The sequence below is a fragment of the Apodemus sylvaticus genome, chromosome 20 (genome assembly GCF_947179515.1).
Source record: "Apodemus sylvaticus chromosome 20, mApoSyl1.1, whole genome shotgun sequence".
Lineage (NCBI taxonomy): Eukaryota > Metazoa > Chordata > Mammalia > Rodentia > Muridae > Apodemus > Apodemus sylvaticus.
This window is the reverse complement of record NC_067491.1, coordinates 8,488,609-8,506,201: the sequence shown is the minus strand read 5'-3', so window position 1 is coordinate 8,506,201 and position 17,593 is coordinate 8,488,609. Positions and strand designations below refer to the sequence as shown.

The window sequence follows — 17,593 nt, the reverse complement described above, 5'->3', positions numbered from 1 at the left end:
ATAGGTATGACTGTTTTACTTTTTTCCATCTTCAGCAGGCAGACTACCTTCTAATACTATGATAGAATGTCCACATGGAGGAGACCTCCAGTTTATACAGGAAAGTAGAAAGGGCATTTCTAGGGACACACTTTGGACATGGGCCTTGGAGGAACCAAGTTGAAAATATTTTTCTCAAGTTAATATTTCATTTATATTTTTCCACCCAATATTTTGGTTCATAGACTATAGTTAATACATTTCTCCTTTTTCTTCCTTCACTGAGAATTATCCTTTATACTTTTTTCATTTCCTTGCTATTAACTTTTTAATTATTCATTATCTTATTATAGCATGCAGAAAATGCTTATTAGAATACAGTTTGAATTATTATTTTAGAGAAACTCTTCCTAGAAAATTTTAAGTTCTTAATATATTTAACTTCCCTAAGTCCCAGTTGAGAATTTTTTGCCTACTTACTCATAAACTCTAATTGTTGATATCTTAAATTTAAGAAGAAATGGTTATTTTATTTGAAAATTTTAATTTTTACAATTATCGTGAATATAGTTGCGAGTGTGCACATTACAGTGTATGCATGTGGAAGTCAAACATCATGTTACCTGGTTTTCTTCCCTATCATATGTCTTCTAAGGTTATAACATTAATCAGTGAGCCACTTCACTCTCATGATTATTATGTTAAAGTATTTTGATCTATGTCCATATTTTTCATTTCAACTCTTATTGACTAGGAAATAAAAATAATGTTATTTCAATGCCTAAGAATGAAATTCTGTTTTGAATTCCAGTATTCCTCGTGAAAAGCTAATTTTTTTTCTTTCGAATTTAAATATCCATCTGAAAAGCTAATTTGTGTTGGAAGTTAGCTTGTTCCTAAGTTTCCCTGTGGTTTTAGTAAACTTACTCTGGTGTGCCTGTAAACTTACTTGTACAGTCTCTACTTGAGGTACATGGAAATGCTTGCTCAGTCACTGTTTTTCTTTGTCAGACTGGGCAATTCTGACATGCTTTCCCTCTGATATCCTGTGGTCTTCCCCTCAGAGCCTCTGGAGTTGTGTGCTTTAGCTCAGAGTGCATTGCTTGCCTCTTCATGCTCTCTTAGACCATGTTTTGTGTTAATGAAGTTCATTTGAATATTTTATGTTAACATCTTCATGTTCGCCAACTAGATGCCATCCTTAAATTATTATTTTATTTATTTACAATGTTTTTTTTTTTTTTTTTTTTTTAGCTTTTAGGGTTAGCTTTGCCTTTCCTGATAATAAATCCAATCATGATTTAACGTTTCCTTCTTTTTTTTCCTGTTTCAGTGGATATCTTTATTGTTTAATAGATCATCAGCTTCTCCAGACTTACAGCTGGGGTTTCGTTGTATTTCCAGGCTGAGTCATGAGCAGTGACAAAGCTAACCAGAGGCTACATGCATCAGAGAATGCTATGCTTCTTCAGATCACTTCCTTTGCAAGCAGAATATAAAAGATGCCCTCTACAATGCACAATGGTTTTAGTCCCTAGGGAATTTAAATGGGATCTCGAAGAACGTACACAAATCCCGATGCAGTAAAGACAAACTGAGATGCTGTGCAACTCTTTAAGGGTTCCTGGTGCTGCATCTTGGCCACTAGCTGAATCTTGTGCTAACCCCAAATGGAGATGCGGAAAACATTAGGTTGACTTAGGGGCTGTGCACAGGAACCAAAGGCAGGAAAGAGAATACTAAACTTTGCTGAGAGCATCCACCCCAGGAAGGACTTTACCTCCCAGGAGCTCTAGACTGGCGCCGCCCCCAGGGCTCACATGGCTGACTTTATCCTCTGTGCTGCATTTGGCACAGCAAGTGGCAGTGTCTCCACCCTATGACAGTGATGCAGCCTCTAGAAGTGGATTTAGCCACCTCATCCATGAGTGACTTGGTACCCCTGGCAAAGGCTTCCCACTCAAACACCCCAACAGCACCATTCCAAACAATCTTCTTAGCTTGGCCCAGGGTTCCAGCATATTTCTTGCTGCTCTCAGTGCCACAGTCCAAGCCCATCCAGCCAGCAGATATAGCGGAGGCCACAGTAGCTCGTCCAGTCTTGGCATTCTCATCAACTTTATCAACAGTGACAAAGTCAACAGGCAAAGTAATCGCCACACCATTTTTTCCTCAGCTTTGGACATGAGATCTTTGACAATCTTGGCTCCTTCATCAAACAGAGATGTGCCAATCTCTGTGTTGTTGAGCACCTTAAGGAAGGTAAAAACCATTCCACCACCAAGGATCCTCTCATTGACTTTGTCTAGCATATTACTGATCAGCTGGATCTTGTCCATGACTTTAGTTCCTCCCAAGACAGCCAGGAAGGGTGGCTCTGGACTCTCCCAAGTCTTGGCAAAGGAGTTCAGCTCCTTCTTCTTCAAAAATACACCAGCCTTCTGTGGCAGATTCACACACACACTGTGGAGCTGTGGACTCTGTGTGCAGTCCCAAAAGCATCGTTGACATAGACATCTCCTAGTTTGGACAGCAAGGCTCGGAAAGCATCAGTTTTGGCCAGATCAGCTTTAACTTTGTTCCCAGAAGCATCTTTTACTTTCCCTTCCTCCTTTACATGAAAGCAGAGGTTCTCCAGCATGATGACAGTCCTTGCCTCTGGGTTAGCACAGGCATTATCAACTTCTGGGCCTACACAATAATACTTCAAGAACAGAACACCCTTGCCCAGCAGAGATTTGAGTTCTGCAGCAACTGACTCTAAGGAGTACTTGTCAGGCATGGGAACACCATCAGGCTCATAAGGACAACCGATTTAGCCCCATTGTCCAATCAGAATTTGATGCTTGGAACAGCAGCCTTGATCCTTTGGTTATTTGTTATCTGGTTGTTCTTCATCGGAACGTTGAAGTCTACCCTCATCACGACCCGCTTCCCCTTCGCGTCCAGCTTATCCAATGCCAGCTTATTAGAAAGCAACATTTTGGCAACACTGTAAGGCTGAGAGTCCTGGAGCTGAGGAAGAGCTAACTTACCCTTTTTCATCCCTACTAATCTGAATATAACTAACATCATCCTGGTGTCTTAGTTACCATCAAGGTTATAAACTTGAAACATCTTAAACTAAGTTTCACTTTCACCTAAGAGATAACCAGAGACACCTATTCTATGTTTAATATGTGTGTGCAAAATAGTGTAAAGGCTCAGAAATGGTGTCTAACTCATTAGAACTAGAGATATAAATGGCTATAAGCCATCATGTGGGTACTGGGACCAACACTCAGGTCCTCTAGAGGAGCAGCTAATAGCATGTGACTCTCATTTGAATTTCAAATGCTGAACCATATCCCTTCAGTTTGCTAAAAGTACTTATTTTTTTCTAAGCTTGGCTATTCTTTTATAAAGTTCAAATGTTTGTCTTTAGAAATATATGTCTGAGAGTCTAGTGTTGAAATGATCACTACTCAGAAGCTGAGCTATGGTAAACATGAGGCCATTCTCAGTGCAAATGTCACTAGATTCAGAATAACATGGAAAAGCATATCTAGCTGTGTCTAATTGGTAGTTTTAGAAATGTTAAAATGGGTCAAGGACATCTATCCTCACTGTGGGAAGCACAGTTCCTAAAATTAAAATCCTGTGCAGATTAAAGAGGAAAAGAGCAACTAGAATTGAGATTTTACTCCTAGCTTCCAGACTGTGGTATATTTTGATCAGATCTTTACACTCCTGCAGCTATAACCCCACCATTCCACCATTCCATAAAACACACCTACTGGGCGGCGGCGGCGGCGGCGGCAGTGCAGCAGTGGCTGGTCCAGCTGAAGGGCCATCAGCAGTGGAACCAAGGCGACACAGGGTCCAGTTAGGCCCTGCGCCCACGACCACTGACCTTTGCTGACCAGCCTGGCGGCAAGCAGCTACGGTTGTGCAGCGCCTTTTGCTGCACGGAAGCCACTTCAGAACTCTGCCTCCCGCCAGTCAGGAGAGGCTCATCTCCATCTTGGTTTCGGCCTCCAGAGATTGGACAGACTGAGGTACACAAACATAATCCGAGGACAACACCGCGGGGGTCTGAGCCCGACGGGCGTTGGCCTGTACCCAGGCCCTGGGCTGTTCGGGGGGCCATCGGGATGCCAACCCAGCCAGGAGGTTTTTTGCCCAGGCCTGCGTGCGCACCACCGCCATTTTGCCTGCAGGACGACAGAGAGCTCTGGCGGGCAGACCCATAACAGGCATAGCCTGAGGCTAACAAAGCGGGGGTCTAGGCCCCAAAAGGCACAGGACTGACCCCAAGAACTGGGTGGCTTGGTGGGCCATCTGTGAATCAACCCGCCCAGGAGGTTGTTAGCACAGCAGACTCTCCCAGCGCTTTCAGGGAGCGCAGGCTTGCACGCATGCCATCTGGGTCACCTGGCGGACCCAATTAACAGTCATAGCCCTAGGGGAACTTTGCTCTGACCTTGGCCTCCCAGGCTTTTGCCTGGACTCAGGGCCTGGGCGGCCAGGCTAACCTTGTGTGCGCCAGCCCGGTTGGGGGTTCGGCTGCCCAGCGGAGTGAGCAGAACACAGGGGAGGTCACAGCAGCATACACCGTCTGCGCTCCCTGGGGGTGCACACGGGCTCCATCTGGTCCACAGACACAATCTGGGGCAAGGCCTCAGGTGGAAGCCCTCAGCTCAACTCTCTCCTCTTTAGGATCCAGATCAGCCTGGGCGGCCGCACCACAACTCCAGGTCCTGCAAGAGGCTAGCAGGGCTTCCGGGCGGCCAGCTGGGAGAAGTCAGTGTGCTCCAGTGAATCCAGCGGGCCCCCGGCGGGAGCCTGCGGGTGCCTGCTTCAGGATCTGATCAGCCTGGGCAGCAGCACCCTGTCTACAGGCAGTGCAGGGGGTAAGCTGTGCACCAGAGGCCAACTGGGAAGGGGCAGCTTGCACTGGTGAGTCCAGCACTGACAAGACAAACTAACACCAGTGAGAACTAGATGGCAAAAGGCAAACACAGGAACATCACTAACAGAAATCAAGGCAATATGGCAACATCTGAACCCAATTCTCCTCTATCAGCATGTCCTGGATACCCCATCACACCAGTAAAACAAGATTTGGATTTAAAATCACTGGTCATGATGCTGGTACAGAAACACATGAAGGACATACTTAAAGAAATTCAGGAGAAAATGGATCAAAGTTAGAAGCCCTTGCAAGGGAAACACAAAAATCATTGAAAGAAATCCAGGAGAATACAAAAGCCAACAAGGAGGAAATGCAAAAAACACTTAAAGAAATACAGGAGAACTTTGGTCAACAGGCTGAGGTCATGAGAGAGGAAACACAAAAATCTCTTAAAGAATTACAGGAAAGCACAAACAAGCAAGTGAAGGAGCTAAGCAAAAACATCCAGGATCTAAAATCAGAAGTAGAAACAACTAAGAAAACTCAAAGGGAGACAACTTTGGAGATAGAAAGCCTTGGGAAGAAATCAGGGGACAGAGATGCAAATATCAACAACAGAATACAAGAGATGCTGGTCTCAGATGCTGAAGATTCCATAGAAACCATGGACTCAACAGTTGAAGAAAATGCAAAATGCAAAAAGCTTGTCACCCAAAATATCCAGGAAATCCAGGACACAAGGAGAAGACCAAACCTAAGGATTATAGGCATAGATGAGAGTGAAGATTTACAACTTAAAGGGCCAGCAAATATCTTCAATAAAATTATGGAAGAAAACTTCCCTAACCTAAAGAGAGAGATGCTCATGAATATACAAGAAGCCTACAGAACTCCAAACAGACTGGACCAGAGCAGAAATACTTCCCGTCACATAATAATCAAAACACCAAATGTTCTAAACAAAGAAAGAATATTAAAGGCAGTAAGAGAAAAAGGCCAAGTAACATATAAAGGAAGACCTATCAGAATCACAGCAGACTTTTCACCTGAGACTATGAAGGCTAGAAGGTCCTGGGCAGATCTCATGCAGACTCTAAGAGAACACAAATGCCAACCAAAACTACTATATCCAGCAAAACTCTCAATCACCATAGATGGAGAAACTAAGATATTTCATGACAAAACCAAGTTTACCCAATATCTATCCACAAACCCAGCCCTAAAAAGGATAATAGGAGGACATCACCAATACAAGGAGCGAAACTTCACCCTGGAAAAAGCAAGATAGTAACCTTTCATCAAACCCAAAAGAATTTAAGCATTCAAATTTAAAAAATAACGTCAAAAATGATAGGAAGTAACAATCACTATTCCTTAATATCTCTTAACATCAATGGACTTAATGCCCCAATAAAAAGACACAGACTAACTGAATGGATACGTAAACAGGACCCTACATTTTGCTGCTTACAGGAAACACACCTCAGGGTCAAAGACAAACACTACCTTAGAGTAAAAGGCTGGAAGACAATTTTACAAGCAAATGGTCTCAGGAAACAAGCTGGAGTAGCCATTTTAATATCAGACAAAATTGACTTTCAACCCAAAGTCATCAAAAGAGACTCTGAGGGACACTTCTTGCTGGTCAAAGGAAAAATACAACAAGAGAACTGTCAATCCTGAACATCTATGTTCCAAATGCAAGGGCACCCTCTTTCGTAAAAGAAACTTTATTAAAACTCAAAGCACACATTGCAGCTAACACAATAATTGTGGGTGACTTCAACAGTGCACTTTCCTCAATGGACCGATCAGGAAAACAGAAACTAAACAGGGACACAATGAAACTAATTGAATCTTTGGACCAATTAGATTTAACAGATATATATATAGAACATTCTATCCTAAAACAAAAGAATATAACTTTTTCTCAGCACCTCATGGTACCTTCTCCAAAATCGATCATATAATTGGTCACAAGACAGACCTCAAAAAATATAAGAAGATCGATCTAATCCTATGCCTCCTATCTGATCACTATGGAGTAAAAGTGGTCTTCAATAGCAACAGAAACAACAGAAAACCCACATACACGTGGAAACTGAATAATACTCTACTCAATGATACCTTGGTCAAAGAAGAAATAAAGAAAGAAATTAAAGACTTTTTAGAACACAATGAAAATGAAAACACAACATACCCAAATCTATGGGACACAATGAAAGCAGTGCTAAGAGGAAAACTCATAGCCCTGAATGCCTCCAAAAAGAAAATGGAGAGAGCATACATTACCAGCTTAAAGACACACCTGAAAGCCCTAGAAAAAAAAGAAGATATTTCACCCGGAGGAGTAGAAGGCAGGAAATCATCAAACTCAGGGCCGAAATCAATCAAGTAGAAACAAAGAGAAACATACAAAAAAATCAACAAAACCAGGAGCTGGTTCTTTGTGAAAATCAACAAGATAGATAAACCCTTAGCCAGACTGACTAAGGGCAGAGAGAAAGTATCCAAATTAACAAACTTAGAACTGAAAAGGGAGATATAACAAGAGAAACTGAGGAAATCCAAAAAATCATCAGATACTACAAGAGCCTGTACTCAACAAAACTGGAGAATCTGGAGGAAATGGACAATTTCCTTGACAGATACCAAATACCAAAATTAAATCAGGACCAACTAGACCATCTAAACAGTCCCATAATGCCTAAAGAAATAGAAGGAGTCATAGAAAGTCTTCCAACCAAAAATAGCACAGGACCAGATGGTTTCAGTGCAGAATTCTACCAGACCTTCAAAGAAGAGTTAACACCAATACTCTTCAAACTATTCCACAAAATAGAAAAAGAAGGAACACTACCCAATTCCTTTCTGTAAGGCAAAGGACACCATCAAGAGGACAAATCGGCAACCAACAAATTGGGAAAAGATCTTCACCAATCCTACATCAGATAGAGGGCTAATATCCAATATATATAAAGAACTCAAGAAGTTAGACTCCAGAAAACCAAACAACCCTATTAAAAAATGGGGTACAGAGTTAAACAAAGAATTCTCACCTGAAGAACTTCGGATGGCAGAGAAGCATCTTAAAAAATGCTCAACTTCATTAGTCATTAGGGAAATGCAAATCAAAACAACCCTAAGATTTCATCTTACACCAGTCAGAATGGCTAAGATTAAAAATTCAGGAGACAGCAGGTGTTGGAGAGGGTGTGGAGAAAGAGGAACACTCCTCCACTGCTGGTGGGGGTTGCAAATTGGTACAACCACTCTGGAAATCAGTCTGGCGGTTCCTCCGAAAACTGGGCACCTCACTTCCAGAAGATCCTGCTATACCACTCCTGGGCATATACCCAGAGGACTCCCCACCATGTAATAAGGATACATGCTCTACTATGTTCATAGCAGCCCTATTTATAATTGCCAGATGCTGGAAAGAACCCAGGTATCCCTCAACACAAGAGTGGATGCAAAAAATGTGGTATATCTACACAATGGAGTACTATTCAGCCATTAGAAACAATGAATTCATGAAAATCTTAGGCAAATGGATGGAGCTGGAGAACATCATACTAAGTGAGGTAACCCAGACTCAAAAGGTGAATCATGGTAATAAGTGGTTATTAACCTAGAAAACTGGAATACCCAAAACATAATCCACACATCAAATGAGGTACAAGAAGAAAGGAGGAGTGGCCCCTGGTTCTGGAAAGACTCAGTGAAACAGTATTCGGCAAAACCAGAACGGGGAAGCGGGAAGGGGTGGGAGGGAGGACAGGGGAAGAGAAGGGGGCTTACGGGACTTTCGGGGAGTGGGGGGGCTAGAAAAGGGGAAATCATTTGAAATGTAAATAAATTATATCGAATAAAAAAAAAAAAGAAAAAAAAAAAGAAAACACAAATGGCAGCCCAGGCTGCTATACCCAGCAAAACTCTCAATCACCATAGATGGAGAAACCATGATATTCCATGATAAAACCAAATTTACACAATATCTGTCCACAAATACAGCCCTACAAAGGATAATAGATGGAAAACTCCAACACAAGGAGGGAAACTACACCCTAGAAAAAGGAAGAAAGTAATCTTCTTCCAACAAACCCAACAGAAGATACCCACACAAACATAAAAATAACAGGAAACAACAATCACTGTTCCCTAATATCTCTTAACAACAATGGACTCAACTCCCCAATAAAAAGACATAGACTAACTAAATATTTCTCATATAAATCTTCAATTTTATCAGAAAATGTTTATAATTCCCCTTTTAATTAATTTAGTAATTTTTTATGTCTACCATTTTATCTGCATTATTTTTCATGATAATCTTCAATTTTAATATATCTTTCTATATATTTCCTCTATTTTATCAGAAATATTTTCAATGTAAATCTTTAATATTATCACAAATGTTTCTAATTCCACCTTCAATTAATTTAGAAAGAGTTTTTATATCTATCATTTTATATGTAAAATTTTCCAAAAAATAGTCAATTTTAATGTGTTTGTCTATTTATTTCTTGAATTTTACCAGAAATATTTTCCAAGTAAATCTTCAATGCTATCTGAAAATGTTAATAATTCTACCTTCAATCAACTTAGAATTATCTTTATGTCTATCATTTTATCTATATAATTTTCATGATAATCTTTAATTTTAACATATGTTTTCTATATATTTCTTCAATTATATCAGAAATATTTTCCATGCAAATCTTCAAGTTTATCAGAAAATGTTTATAATTCCACTTTCAATCAACTTAGGAATATTTTAATACCTACCATTATTATATCTATAGCAAATTTTCCATGATAATCTTCAATTCTAACACGTTTTTCTGCATTTTTCTACAATTTTATCAGAAATATTTTCCATGTAAATCTTCAATTCTATCATAAAATGTTTCTATCCCATATTTCAATTAATTTAGCAATGCTTTACATGTCTACCACTTTACTCTTTAATTTTCCATGAAAATTGTCAATTTTAACGTGTTTATCAGTAATATTTTCCATGCAAACCTTTAATTTTATCATAAAGTATTTTTATTTCCCTTTACTTCCCTTTGCAATAGATAAAAAAATAAAAAAAAAGAGTCATGGTTATCTTTCTGACATGTGGTGAACACAAATATATGTAGACAAAACAGTCATAGATATAAAATAAACACAATATATTTTTTGAAAGGTGATTTAGTTATAACTAGAAAATTCTCTGTTAGAAATATTACTTCAAGCATTAGTGAAATTATGGAATGCTGAATAAGTGGTGATGATTTAGGGCAAAAGAACATAAGCATACTACAATATTTGATAGCCAAATTTATCTCAGAAAATTAATACACCAGGAGAGAGGAGGAGAAAGGGAGAGGAAGAGAGAGGAATGGGGAGAGAGGGGGAGGGTTAGGGGAGAGAAAGAGAATTATTCTTATTACATAGCATAGCTTTCCAACTTAAAGAAGTTGAAAAGTATATTTTATAATGCAATGGATTTGCAAAAACCACCTTAAATTACTACTTTGTTCTGGGACACTAAGTCTATGATAATTCTCTAAAATTACCACACTTCATGGATAATATTAATCCCTTTTAATGATTTCATTATTATAACATTTGCTGTAAAGAAAACAAGAAACAGCAGGCAGTATAAGAAAAAATCCTAATTCAAATTTCCGATGTAAATAATTCTAACTTCCAACCTGATATTTTCTCAGAGAGAAAGTGGCTGTATAAAGCTGGTGTTAAGAAGGACATGAAATTTTCATTCTCTGACCAACCTTTTATTTGAAAGAAGTTACATTTGTCAGCATAGGGTTTAATGTGTTTGGGTATGATTGAAGGTGTGAAACAAAAACTTTATATGTTATGAAACTTAAAGGGATGCAAAATTTAGACAAAATAGAGTATAACAGATTTAAAAATTGTAATGACTTTGTGTCACGACTTTTCAAAGCACAGTGCAGCAGAGTTCTCAACTGGGCTGAGGAGTTGAGGGAAACCAGAAATATTTAGAATGCTGAAGGCCCCCTCTTCTGTTACCTTGAGCTCCTTTTCATTATTGCAATTAATGATGCAGTGCAATTTCAGCATCCAGAGATTTTTTTTTAATATACACTCTGGAAATGTTATGTTATTTTATTGTGTCTTCTTTTTTAAAACTACAATATAGATAATATTTACTTAGGAACTCTGAGACTAAAGAAGAATTCTGTATGTAAAAACGTGGAAAAGCCAAGCTCTAGTGAGCAGCCTGCTATTTCGTGGAGATTTCCATCCTCCTACCACCTCTCCTCCCACTGTTATCAGAACTGCAGGTCCAGAAACATACAACCTATGGATGCCTATCAGAGGCCTGCCATACCAGGACTATCGATGTTCACTTCTCCCTCCCAATACCTATTACAACAAGAACATCCAGGGACCAAAATCATCCAGATGACTAAAGACTCCTGAAAGAACACAGCCAACAAGATACAGGACAATATGACACTTTCAATGCACAGCTACTCACTAGAGCAAGCCCTGGGTATACTAACACAACTGAAACCCAAGAAAATGACTTTAACTCCAATCTTAGAAAGATGATAGAGATGTTTAAAGAAAACATGATTAAATCCCTTACAGAAGTACAAGAAAATGCCAACCAAACAGAGTTCTTTAAAGAAGAAACAAAGAAATCTCTTTAAAACATACAGGAAAATACAATTAAATAGATGAATGAAATAAATAAAACTATGGAAGATCTGAAAGTGGAAATAGAAGAATAAAGAAAACACAAACTCAGGAAATTCTGAAGATGGAAAATGTAGGGAAGACATCAGGGACAACAAATGCAAGAATCGTCAAGAAAATACAGGAGATGGAAGAGAATATCGGACATTGAAGATACACTATATAAAATTGATACATCAGTCAAATAAGATGTTAATTCTAAAAGAATTGCTGACACAAACCATCCAGGAAATGTGGAAAATCACGAATAAACCTAACCTAAGAATAATATTAATAGAAGGTTAAGAGTCCCAGCTCCAAGGCTCAGAAAATAGTCTCAACAAAGTCACAAAAAAAAACCTTGCCATCTTAAAAAAGAAATGCCCATAAACATACAAGAAGATCTTAGAACTACAATTAGACTGGATCAGAAAAGAAAATCCTCCCTCCACAAAATAATCAAAATTCAAAGTCTACAGAACAACGAATGAATACTTAAAATGGCAAGAGAAAAAGGCCAGGTAACATACCAAGGCAGATCTATTAGAATTACACCTGAATTCTCAACAGAGACTCTATAAGCAAGATACCTTGCAACCTCAAAAAACCACAGGCGTCATACTAGACTACTATACCCAACAATACTCTCAATTATGATAGATGGAGAAAACTGTATTTCAAGACAAATGCAAATTTAAACAATATCTATCCACAAACCCAACCCTACAGAAAATACTAGAAGGAAAAAAATCCAACCTAAGGTAGATAACTACATCCAAGAATACACAGGAAATTCCTATCAGCAAAACTAGGAAGGTACACACACACACACACACACACACACACCACCACCACCACCACCACCACCGTCACCATCACCACCACCATTACCACCACCACCACCAGCAGTAGCAGCAGCAGCAGCAGCAGGAGAAGAAGAAGAAGAAGAAGAAGAAGAAGAAGAAGAAGAAGAAGAAGAAGAAGAAGAAGAAGAAGAAGAAGAAGAAGAAGAAGAAGAAGAGCATTGATATAACAGGAAATCACAATATTGTTCATTGATAACTTGCTACATAAATGGGACCAATTCCCCAACAAAAAGTCACAGGTTAAATCAATATGAACACAGGACCCATCATTCTGTTGCATAGAAGATATCATCTCAACCACAAAGATAGGCATTACCTCACAATAAAGGACTAGAAAACAGTTTTCTAAGAAAACTGACCCAAGTACCAAGCTAGGGTATCCATTCTAATATCTAGTAAAATAGACTTTCAATGAAAATTAGTCAAAAGAGACAGGGAATAACACTTCATACTCGTCAAAGGAAAAAATACACCAAGAGAACATCTCAATTCTGAACATCTATGCCCCAAACACAAGGGCAACCACATTTGTAAAAGAGACATCGCTAATGCTTAAATCTCATAATCACCCCACACATTAATAGTGGGAGACTTCAACACCCCACTCTCAGCAATTAACAGGTCATTCAGACAGAACTAAATAGAGAAATAACTAACAGTTATTTGTAAATAACTTGAAGCTAACAGACATTACGGGTACTGTAGACATCATCCATCAAGGTAAGTGATAAATGGGCAGAGGAAGAAATTAGAGAAGAAGCACCCTTTACAATAGCCATGAGCAATATAAAATATATTGGTGTAATTCTAACCAAGCAAGGGAAAGATCTGTATCACAAGACCTTCAAGTCCATGAAGAAAGTAATTGAAGAAGATATCAGAAGATGGAAATATCTCCCATGCTTATGAATTGGTAGGATTAACATAGTGAAAATGGCCATCTTACCAAAAGCAATCTGCAAATTCTAATGCAATCTCCATCAAAATTTCAACAAGATTTTTGATAGAACTTGAAAGAACAATTCTCAACTTCATAAGGAAAAATTATAAACCAGGATAGCCAATACAACTCTGAAGTATCAAAAAACTTTGGGAGGATTCATCATCCCAGACCTCAAGTTGTACCACAGAGCGATAGTGATAAAAACTGCATTGTATTGGTCCAGAAACAGACACATTGATCAATAGAATCCAATAGGAGACTCAGGAAGAACTCTACACACCTATGGGCATGTGAGTTTTGATAAAGAACCCAAAACCATTCAATGGAAAAAGAAAGCATCTTGCATAAGCAGTGCTGGTCTTATTTGATGTCTACATGTAGAAGAATGAAAATAAATAAATATTTATCATGCTGCAGAAAACACAAGTCCAAGTAGATGAAGAACCTCCACATAAAACTGGATATACTAAATCTGATAGAAGAGAAAGTGAGAAATACTCTTTAATGCATTGGTATGGGAGACAGTTTCCTGAACAGAACATCAATGGCTCAGGCTCTAAGATCAACAATTGATAGATGGGATCTCATAAAACTGCAAAACAGAGAATTCCCAACAGAGGAATCTTGCATGGCCAAGAAACACTTAAAGAAACGTTCGATATCCTTAGCCATCAGGGAATTAAAAAATCAAAACAACTCTGGATACACCTTTGAGAATGGCTAAGAAGAAAACCTCAAGTGATAGCACATGTTGGCAAAGATGGAGCAAGGGGAACACTTCTTCATTGCTGGCAGGAATTTATATTTATACAACCACTTTGAAAATCAATTTGGAGTGTTCTCAGAAAACTGGGGATATTTCTGCTTCAAGATCTAGCTATACCCTTCCTGGGCAGGTACCCAAAAGATGTTCCAACATCCCACAAAGACACTTGCTCAACTATGTTCATAGCAGCATTAAGAGCCAGAAATTGGAAACAACAAAGATGTCTCTGAAGAATGGATAAAGAAAATGTAGCACATCTACACAATGGAATACTATTTAGCTATTAAAAACTAGGGCATCATGAATTTTGCAGGCACATGGATGGGATTTGAGACTATCATCCTGAGTGAGGTAACCCAGTCCCAAAAGGACATGCATGTTATGTACTCACTTATAAATCACTATTAGCCATAAAATATAGATTCCGTGATGTGCTCCACAGACCCATAGAAGCTAAACAAAAAGGAAGAGCCAAGCAAAAATGCTTGAATCTCCATTAGAAGGGAGAATAACATAGTATTATGACAGATGGATGGAAAGAAATAGGTACAAGAGGGGAGGTACAAGAGGAGGAAATGGGGTTGGGGTTCAAGATCATGTCTTGGGAAGGACAGGAGAGATGGCCAGATGACCATGAAAATGAATGGAAATCTGAAACTGATGAGGGGAGGAGGTGTCGGGCATGTCCATGAAAAGACAAGAGTCCCAGGATAAGAGCAGAGCCCAAGAACCAATGAGGGCAACCTTAGCTGTGGTTTACAACATTGGGTATATGGATACTGAAGAGGCCATCACCCGTAGCCAGGCAGGAACTCCAGTGGAGCAACAGAGACAGCAACCTATTCTCAAAATTTTCAACACCAACTTTATCCTGTCTACAAGAAATGCAGGCACAGGGAAGGGACCAGAGACTGAGGGAATGGCCAACCAATAACTTGCCCAACTTGAGACCCATACCATGGGCAAAGACAGTCTCTGACACTCTGTTATGCTTGCAGATAGGAACATGTTGTCTTCTGAGAGGCTCCATACAGCACCTGACTCAGATGGATACAGACATTGACAGCCAAACAGTGGATGGTGCTTGGGGACTCATGGAAAAATAGGAAGAAGGATTACTGGCCCCAGGGTGATAGGAACTCCATAGGAAGATCAACAGAGTCAACTACCCTGAGACCCTTGGGGCTCTCTGAGTCTGAATCACCAACCAAAGAACATACACAGGCCAGACAGAGGCTCCCCACACATATGTAGCAGATGTGCAGCTAGGTCTTTATATGGGTCCTGAACAACTAGAGTGGGTCTATGTGTAGGATATGTTCTTCTAGCTGAACTGCCTTTTCTGGCTTCAGTGGAAAAGAAAGCATCTAATCTTGTAGACTTGAGGTGCAAAGGTGGGACAATACAGAGGTGGGACACACCAACTCAGAGGAAAAGGGTAAAGGGGAGAGGATTCTGGGAGGGAGTGACCAGAATGGGGGCAGTGAGCAGGATGTACAGTTAATAAGTAATGAATAAAATTAAAATAAATAGACAAATGCTCCAGTCTTGTAGAATGTTAATCAGTTCATGGTGTTATGATTATTATTAGAATTTAGCTGGTACTTCCCTACTCCCAGTTTGATTACAAGCCTTATCTGTCACATTACCTCCAAAGTTTGTAAAACAAAAGGCCAGTCTCCTCAGAAAACACCCCACTATATTTTACCTTCTGAAAATGTAAAAGCTGCCAAGAGTCCCGGAAGTTTATGTCTAGGAGTCTCAATTATCCCTCTTCTAACATTCCTGGATGTGATTATGAAAGGGCTCGGTCTTAAGAAGAGCGTTCATGGAGCAACAACTCACTGGGCGACATTCTCTGCACTGCTTCCAAATGAGGAAACTCGGATTCCAGTTTCCAGGAGCAATCGCAGTTTCAACAGGGGCTGCTTTGCAGAATAAGCATGCACAAAGTGACAAAAGACCTTTACCAAAGAAATGGATAAAAACTGCCCCTCCCCCCTTTACTTCACAATTAAGCTTCATTGTTTCCCAAAATCATAAGTTCCTTACTTGTTATCAAGCCTTCCAAACTAATACGAATACTAAGAGATAAAAATAAAAGAGATAAAAACCAAATGTGAATGAATTGTTTAACTAACAACAACAACAACAAAAATTAATCATTTTATTGAAGTGACTGCGAAGGTTGGTCCCATGTTCTCACTACCACAATAAGAGGTCTTGTCTGTTGCAAGGACTTGAACACACTCCGTGGTCTCTGCAGAGATTGCCAGGGCCCAGCAAGACTGAGCTCCCAATAGAGGTGTTTTTAGCTCCTCCTCCCCAGGGTAATGGAAGCCGAAATTTATCTTCTGTTATCTGACTCCTTCGGTTACAGTTTAATTGGCTCCTCTAACTCATGGAAGTCCTGTCACAAACTCTAGAGGTACAATTCTCTTTTTGACTGTTCTGTAGAATAGTCAGTCTGAAATAAAAACGAAATATTATTTTAGCTAAAAATAGATGAGGAGACTTTTCTGGAAGTACTACTTCATTTCCACCATTTTTCTGACTTTAACAAGATCGTTACCATGGAGATAAAATGAATTAAAATATCTAAAATTCTCAGGCTCATCTGATAAATTCTTCTGCTGATTAAGTGAGTAGTTTGTATTAGCCCAAGATAAAAATTCACAGACCACATGAAGCTCAAGGAAAAGGAAGATCAAAGTGTGCATACTTCGGTTCTTATTAGAAGGGAAACAAAATACCCATATGGAGAGAAAGTGTTGAGCAAAGACTGAAGGAAAGGACATCCAGAGACTGTCCCACCTGGAGATCCATCCAAGGTATGTCACCAAACTCTGACACTATTGCAGATGCTAAGAAAACCTTGCTGACAGGAGCCTGATATAGCTGTCTCCCAAGAGGCCCCGCCCGAGCCTTATGAATACAGAGGCGGATACTCACTGTAAACCATTGGACTGAGCATGGGGTCCCCAATGGAGGAGTTAGAAAGACTGAAGGAGCTGAAGGGGTTTGAAAACCCATAGGAAGAACAATATCAACCAATCAGACTCCCCCACCCCCCACCCCAAGCTCCCAAGGATTAAGCCACCAACCAAGCTCCAGCTGCATATGTAGCAGAGGACAGCCTTGTCAGGCATCAATGGGAGGAGAGGCCCTTGGTCCTATGAAGGTTTGATAGATGCTTCAGTGTAGGGGAATTGAGGGCAGGGAGGGGGGGAGTGGGGAGTGGGGGGAGGAACACCCTCATAGAAGCAGGTGGAAGGGGTGGGATAGGAGGTTTCGGGAGGTGGGGGGGGGACCAGGAAAGGGGATAACATTTGAAATGCAAATAAAGAAAATATCCAATAATTAAAAAGAGTGAATAGTTTGGTATTCGAGTTAGATTTTATTATCCAGATGAGAATTGAATTACTTAG

At 39.7% G+C, this 17,593-nt stretch overlaps 1 pseudogene; it reads right to left on the bottom strand.

Annotated features, from left to right (window-relative positions):
- Positions 1 to 1,718: 1,718 nt before the first annotated feature.
- LOC127670952 (phosphoglycerate kinase 1-like) lies at positions 1,719 to 2,961 on the bottom strand (annotated as a pseudogene).
- Positions 2,962 to 17,593: the final 14,632 nt, after the last annotated feature.